We start from the raw sequence: 6,506 nt of genomic DNA, 5'->3' as shown, positions 1-6,506 counted from the left end.
CCAGGCACCCCTCCTGTGTTGGGGAATGGGATGTTGCAACACCTGGTATCTGGTGATCTGTTGACTTGATACATAGTCATGATGCCCCTTGATTATGTCTTGATAATATTAGTTATTCTTTATTATCACTATCCTTGAAGTTGGGGGAGAGATTGGGGAATTTTCAGGTGAATCAATTTTCAGAATGATACTTTTGGGCAAATGTTCCTTAAGTGATTAACAAGGGTCACCTGCTCAGGGAGGTATAGATATTTTCTAGTGAAGGATAAATGTGAGATTAAACACAACATGGAGGACGTGGGGCTAAGTTTTCTTTGAACCATAAGCATGGCTATAATCATAACTTACACATCAGAGGTATTATCTACAGCAGAGCTAGTGGGAGATTAATAATATATTGATCAACAGTGTGACCTTCAAAATTAGTGATTTTTAAAGTCGCCTAAAAGCAATGAACTCAAATCAAGTGATGCTACAAAGTTTGTTTAGATTTTCCCTTGATTTCAGTACCCCATATTACTAAGCTCTTTACCAACACAACTGAACTCTGGATTCAAAATCCAAAAAAATGGGGCTGGGGATATAGCTCAGTTGGTAGAGTGCTTGCCTCATAAGCACAAGGCCCTGGGTTCGATCCCCAGCACCACAAAAAAACAAAAACAAAAACAAAATCCAAAAAAATCAGAGGGACTCAATTCTAAAAGAACTGAGTCTAATCCAAGAGGAACTTAATTTACAACACATAGGGTTCCATGAGAAAGACAGAAGACCTCAAAAGGGTGAGTAGTACCTCTCCTGCATTCCTTAAGGGGTCACAGGGGTCATCAGAGTCTCCTTTAGGTTCCTTCATGGCCACAAAAAACATCAAAAGACAATAAATTTAGTTTAAATATCAGGTTGGCTTTTATTTGTGATTATAGAATCAGGCAACACTTCTCTCTCTAAAATAGAACGAATGTTCCAATGAGCTTAGCAGAGGATGTTGGCTTTATAGGCAGAAAAGGACTTAAGAAAACAGAAATAGGAAACAAAAGAAGGTTCATCTTTTTGTGTGTGTGTGTGGGGGGGGCAGGTACCAAGGATTGAACTAGTTCACTCAGCCACTGAGCCACATCTCCAGTCCTATTTTGTATTTTATTTAGAGACAGGATCTCACTGAGTTGCTTAGCGCCTTGCTTTTGCTGAGGCTGGCTTTGAACTTGCAGTCCTCCTGCCTCAGCCTCCCCAGCAGCTGGGATTACAGGCATGCACCACTGGGCCTGATGTGGGTTGGTCATTTTAAAGTTACTTTCCATTTAGGATTAAAATAGAGGGGACTTCCTTATTACACTGACTCAGGTCAATAGGAAATGACTCCTGCTGTATTTTTGGATAACTGGCTCTTTCATTTCAAAGTTCAGTTTGATTATGTTGTATTTAGCACAAGTTGAGTCCATTCTGGTTTGGTCTGGTCTGTTGGGGCCTACTGTAGGAGGCCATTGTTTTGCACTGGCCTCCTATAAAAATAATTAACAATTTTATCAACTACTGGCTCCCCAGCTATCACCAACACTACCCATTGGTAAGAAGAAATTGAGTTTATTTTTTCTGCAGTAATAGACCACACCTTGACAGAACGTGGGGAGGGTCTTGAAGGGAAAAAGGAAGATTGAAATTTATTGAGAATTTGAAGTTTGGTTTAAGTAAGTCTTTCAATGTGGAGAGGGGGGTGAATGATAAAATTATAGTACCTTTATTTGTATCTATATCCTGAAAACAAACATGTGGTTTCTACTACATGAGGGAAGAACAGCACTCATAGGTTTTTAGTTGGAAGAAAAAGACAAAAGATACAAGACATATTTATCAGAAAAAAATCAAAGAGAAGTTCATTAACATGTCTGATTGAGATATATAAACACACAAAACACCAGAGGTGCCTTTGAATTCCAGCTTATATAACATCTTCATCAAATGACAAAAAATTTTTAGAGGAGTGACAAGACAAAAGAAAAGGACTTTGGGTCCCCTTGGTCTGCTGACTTGTGGGAAGGCAAATCAATGGCAGAGAGAGGTGGAACTGTGACAGTGGTTACTCCTTTGTGGATTGTCTTTTCATGCTTATTCCTCCTCCCTTTGTCCTTTGCAAATTTACTTCCCTTCCCTTTGTCCAGCATTCTAAATTCTAAAGAGAAGCCACACCTAAATGACTGTGTTAGTCAACATCTCATTGCTATCCCAAAATATCTGACAAGAACAACTTAGAGGAGGAAAGATTTATTTTGGGTTTGTGGTTTTGGAGGTCTCACTTCACTGTTGGCCAACTCCATTTTGAGGTGAGGCAGAACATCATGGCAGAAGGGTGTCCACAGGAAAGCTGCTCAGCTTATGGCAACTGGGAAGCAGAGAAACAGAGAGAGAGAGAGAGAGAGAGAGAGAGAGAGAGAGAGAGAGAGAGAGAGAGAGAGAGAGAGAGAGAGAGAGAGAAGCGTCAGGGACAGGATATAGATTCCCAGGCCACGCCCCCAGTGACCTACTTCCTCCAGTCACACCTCACCTACAAATAGTAACCATCCAATAGTTCATTCAATTATCAATGGATTAATTCAGCAAATGGACTAATCCATTGATGAGGTCAGAGTTCTACTTACTGCCTAAACGACCCACCTCTGAATCCTACTGCATCTGAGATCATGATTCCAACACATGAACTTTTGGGGAGCATTCGAGATCTAAACCATAGCAATGATTAAGCTGTTAACTACTAAATAATCTTTCTTTTGGTTTACAGAATCCAGAACATCTGGAACCTTCAGATTGGATCAGAACATGTAATGTCCCTCCTTATTCCTTCAGTTCTGTACATCGACTAGCATGAAGCATGTAAACTGCCATGAGGTTTAACTTTCAGAAAAGTAATATGTATGTCTACATAACTACAGAAACTAACCCCAGAAGATGGAGAGCCATCAAAATGTTCTAGCTGGAAAGGAGAAATAAAGGATGTTGTGGGTGATAAAGGCGCAATTAGCGTGCAGCCTTCCTGCCTGTATCTCTTTTCCCTCCCATAAAATCTCTTTCATTTACTTGAGTTCCCCAAGATGGAGCTTTGGGGACAATGGCCTCTCCAACTTCTCTGAATGTTGGCCCTTGAAGGAAACTGATATCCTTCTCATCGACTCTTCTCCCAATAGTGACTTTTGAGTAGCTTTTGAGCCACTAAACTAGGCTCTGACAACAAAAGTAAAGATTGTTACTGTGGATTCCTCTGATACTTAAAGTTGTCTTCAGTCATCAACCATTGTTCTCCCTGGTAGAAGGCAAGGAAGGACACCTTTTGTCTTTGCAAATCTCTCCTGCATCTGCTTCTTTTTAAGTACCTTCACCTTAATAATTCTTCATATTTTGGGTGACATATTTATGGTCTGTCAAACTGGATCTAGATAGTGGTAAAAAGGAAATTTGGGGATGTTTACACTACCAGGGCTGGAGGATGGAAAGGGTAAGAGATAAAGGAAACTAATCAATTAACAGGTGTGGGTTAAAACAAGACTGTTGAAACCCTGACTTAAATTCCAGAACCATTGTACCCTGTTTACATAAAAACTTTAGGTACTGTTAACCCTAACCAATCCAGAAGCAACAATTACTTCTTCTTCTTTTTTTTTAACAATTACTTCTTATGAACTGTGCTCCCTTCCCAAAGTTTTCCCTGCTTCATATTATCCCACCCATCTTATCTGTAACCCATGTAGATTCAATGTGAATAACCTATGTTTTCATTCTTCAAATTTTCATTATAAAAATACTCTTAACTTTAGGTCTAGCAGATATTTTTTCAACTGCTACCTAGGCTTGTGACTGGTAGTTGCAGAATTGTGACCTGGTCCTTTTTCTGGCTAGCATCTGTATTAGCTCAATAAACCCATTTATTTCAGAGATCACATGGTCTTAAAAGATTGTTGCTCAAATGGTCCTGGGAAAACTGGAAATCCATATGCAGCAAAATAAAACTAAACCCCTATCTCTCACCCTGCACAAAACTCAACTCAAAATGGATCAAGGACCTAGGAATTAGACCAGAGACCCTGCACCTTATAGAAGAAAAAGTAGGTCCAAATCTTCATCATGTCTGCTTAGGACCAGACTTCCTTAAAAGGACTCCCAAAGCACAAGAAATAAAAACAGGACTCAATAATTGGGATAGATTCAAACTAAAAAGCTTTTTCTCAGCAAAGAAAACTATTAACGATATGAAGAGAGAGCCTACAGCGTGGGAGAAAATCTTTGCCACACACACCTCAGATACAGCACTAATCTCCAGAATCTATAAAGAACTCAAAAAACTTTGTACCAACAATACAAATAACCCAATCAATAAATGGGCTAAGGAAATGAGCAGATACTTTACAGAAGAAGATCTATAAGCAATCAACAGATATATCAAAAAATGCTTAACATCTCTAGTAATAAGAGAAATGCAAATCAAAACTACCCTAAGATTCCAACTAACTCCAATTAGAATGGTTATTATCAAGAATATAAACAACAATAGGTGTTGGCAAGGATGTGGGGAAAAAGGTACGCTCATACATTGCTGGGCGGGGGGGTTGCAAATTAGTGCAATCACTCTGGAAAGCAGTGTGGAGATTCCTTAGAAAACTTGGAATGGAACCACCATTTGATCCAGCTATCCCACTCCTTGGCCTATACCCAAAGGACTTAAAATCAGTATATTACAATGAAGCAGCCACATCAATGTTCATAGCCAGAATGTGGAACCAACCTAGATGCCCTTCAATTGATGAATGGAAAAAGATACTGTGGTATATATACACAATGGAATATTACTCAGCCATAAAGAAGAATAAAATTATGGCATTTGCAGGTAAATGGATGGAGTTGGAGAATATCATGCTAAGCGACATAAGCCAATCCCAAAAAACCAAAGGGTGAATGATCTCTCTGATAAGCGGATGATGATACATAACGAGAGGTGGAAGAGAGGCAGGAATGGAGGAAGAATGGATTGTATAGAGGAAAAAGAGGGGTGGGGAGGAGTTGCGGGGGAGGGAAAAATAACATAATGAGACAAACATCATTACCCTATGTACCTGTATGATTACACAAATGGTGTGACTCTACTTCGTGTACAACCAGAGAAACAACAGTTGTACACCATTTGTGTACAATAAATCAAAATAAATAAATAAAAAAGACTGTTGCTTATTATAGTGATAACTGCATTAGTTCCATGCATCACCTTTTTTCACTCTTCTGGGATGATAGAGATGATAGATGGTGGCCCTGTGTATACAAAGGGAACTTCTTGCATAAAAGGAGAGCAACCCTGAAACTACCAATCTGGCAATTTACATAGGAAGGTTTTGCACAGCATCCCTATTCCCCTTCTGAGAGAGGGAAAGAAACCAATCCTTAGCTCTAAACAAAATCTCCTTGGGAAGAGAAGGAAAAGATCTCTTTTGGAATGTAAATAAATGTCTCTGGGGAGAGCTATGACAAGCCTGGCAGGGTTTACATCCTTAGGCTGTCTCCATGTCTGGGTTTCATTCTCCTTTGAATCTGGCTTTGTATTTTTTTTTTTAATTCTCCTTTGAAATGTACACAGGGGCCTCCAGGGAGGTACTTCCTAAAAGATAAATCTTTTTGGAGTTCACTGCGATCCAATTGTCCTTTAATTTAGAAGAGTCGTCCTTTAACCCAGATTTCAGTAAAATTTGCTCAGCAAGTCCTAATTATGCAGAAAAGTGAAAATGTTCACTTCCTGACATAGTCTTGATTAAGAGCGGATAAGGATCATGATCAGTAATGGAAATAAATGAAGACCAACCAACTGAGAACAGGCACAAGCTATTTATTCAGAGCTCACTGTAGCAAAGGAGTCAGTCACTATCACTTGCATTTGGCACAGACTCAAAGGCGGGCAGAGGAGTGGAAAGTCTTGAGTGTTGAAAAAGAGCATTCACATATGCCCTGGTTGGAGACTATTGGCAGGGAAAAACCAAAGGAAGGCTGCCTACACTCAGGCAACCTGTGTGATTGGTTAGGGGTACACATTTACTTTTCTCCAGTTGGTCCTGAATTAGAAACAAGGAAAGAAATTAGGGAAACTGGCAATTATTAATCAAGTCAGGGTTATTTGGGGCCAATTTTGACAGTATTATTGTTTGGCTTCCCAGATGGTTTACTAGAGATAAGAGTCTGAGTTCTTTTAAGTCTGACTTTTGAATGGTGAATTGTTATCCTAGGCTGGTTACTGTCATTAGTGGTTTGGTTTCCTCAGCTGGTTGCTGCAGATTGTGGGTCAGCATTCTAATTATATGTATATGTTATGGCCATTGTTCATTTGCATGTTCAATCTCTCAAAGCTTAGAACTAGAGGAAAGGCAAAATATTTGAAAGAAGAAAGTCTTAGGAAAAAAGTTATCAGTGGATGCTTCCTATTAAAGAAAGGGCAGTCTTTGGGAATATTTCTATAATGAACAATTAAGTTATTTGCCTGGATA

The 6,506-nt window shown here is 39.3% G+C and overlaps 1 non-coding gene across 1 annotated transcript; it reads left to right on the top strand.

Annotated features, from left to right (window-relative positions):
- Positions 1-575: 575 nt before the first annotated feature.
- Trnam-cau (transfer RNA methionine (anticodon CAU)) lies at positions 576-649 on the top strand. Its single transcript has one exon. It is a non-coding gene; the product is annotated as a tRNA-Met (tRNA).
- Positions 650-6,506: the final 5,857 nt, after the last annotated feature.

Source organism: Sciurus carolinensis, chromosome 12, assembly GCF_902686445.1.
Source record: "Sciurus carolinensis chromosome 12, mSciCar1.2, whole genome shotgun sequence".
Taxonomy (NCBI): domain Eukaryota; kingdom Metazoa; phylum Chordata; class Mammalia; order Rodentia; family Sciuridae; genus Sciurus; species Sciurus carolinensis.
Note: the sequence above shows the minus strand (reverse complement) of the source record. Positions and strands in the feature narration are given on the sequence as shown.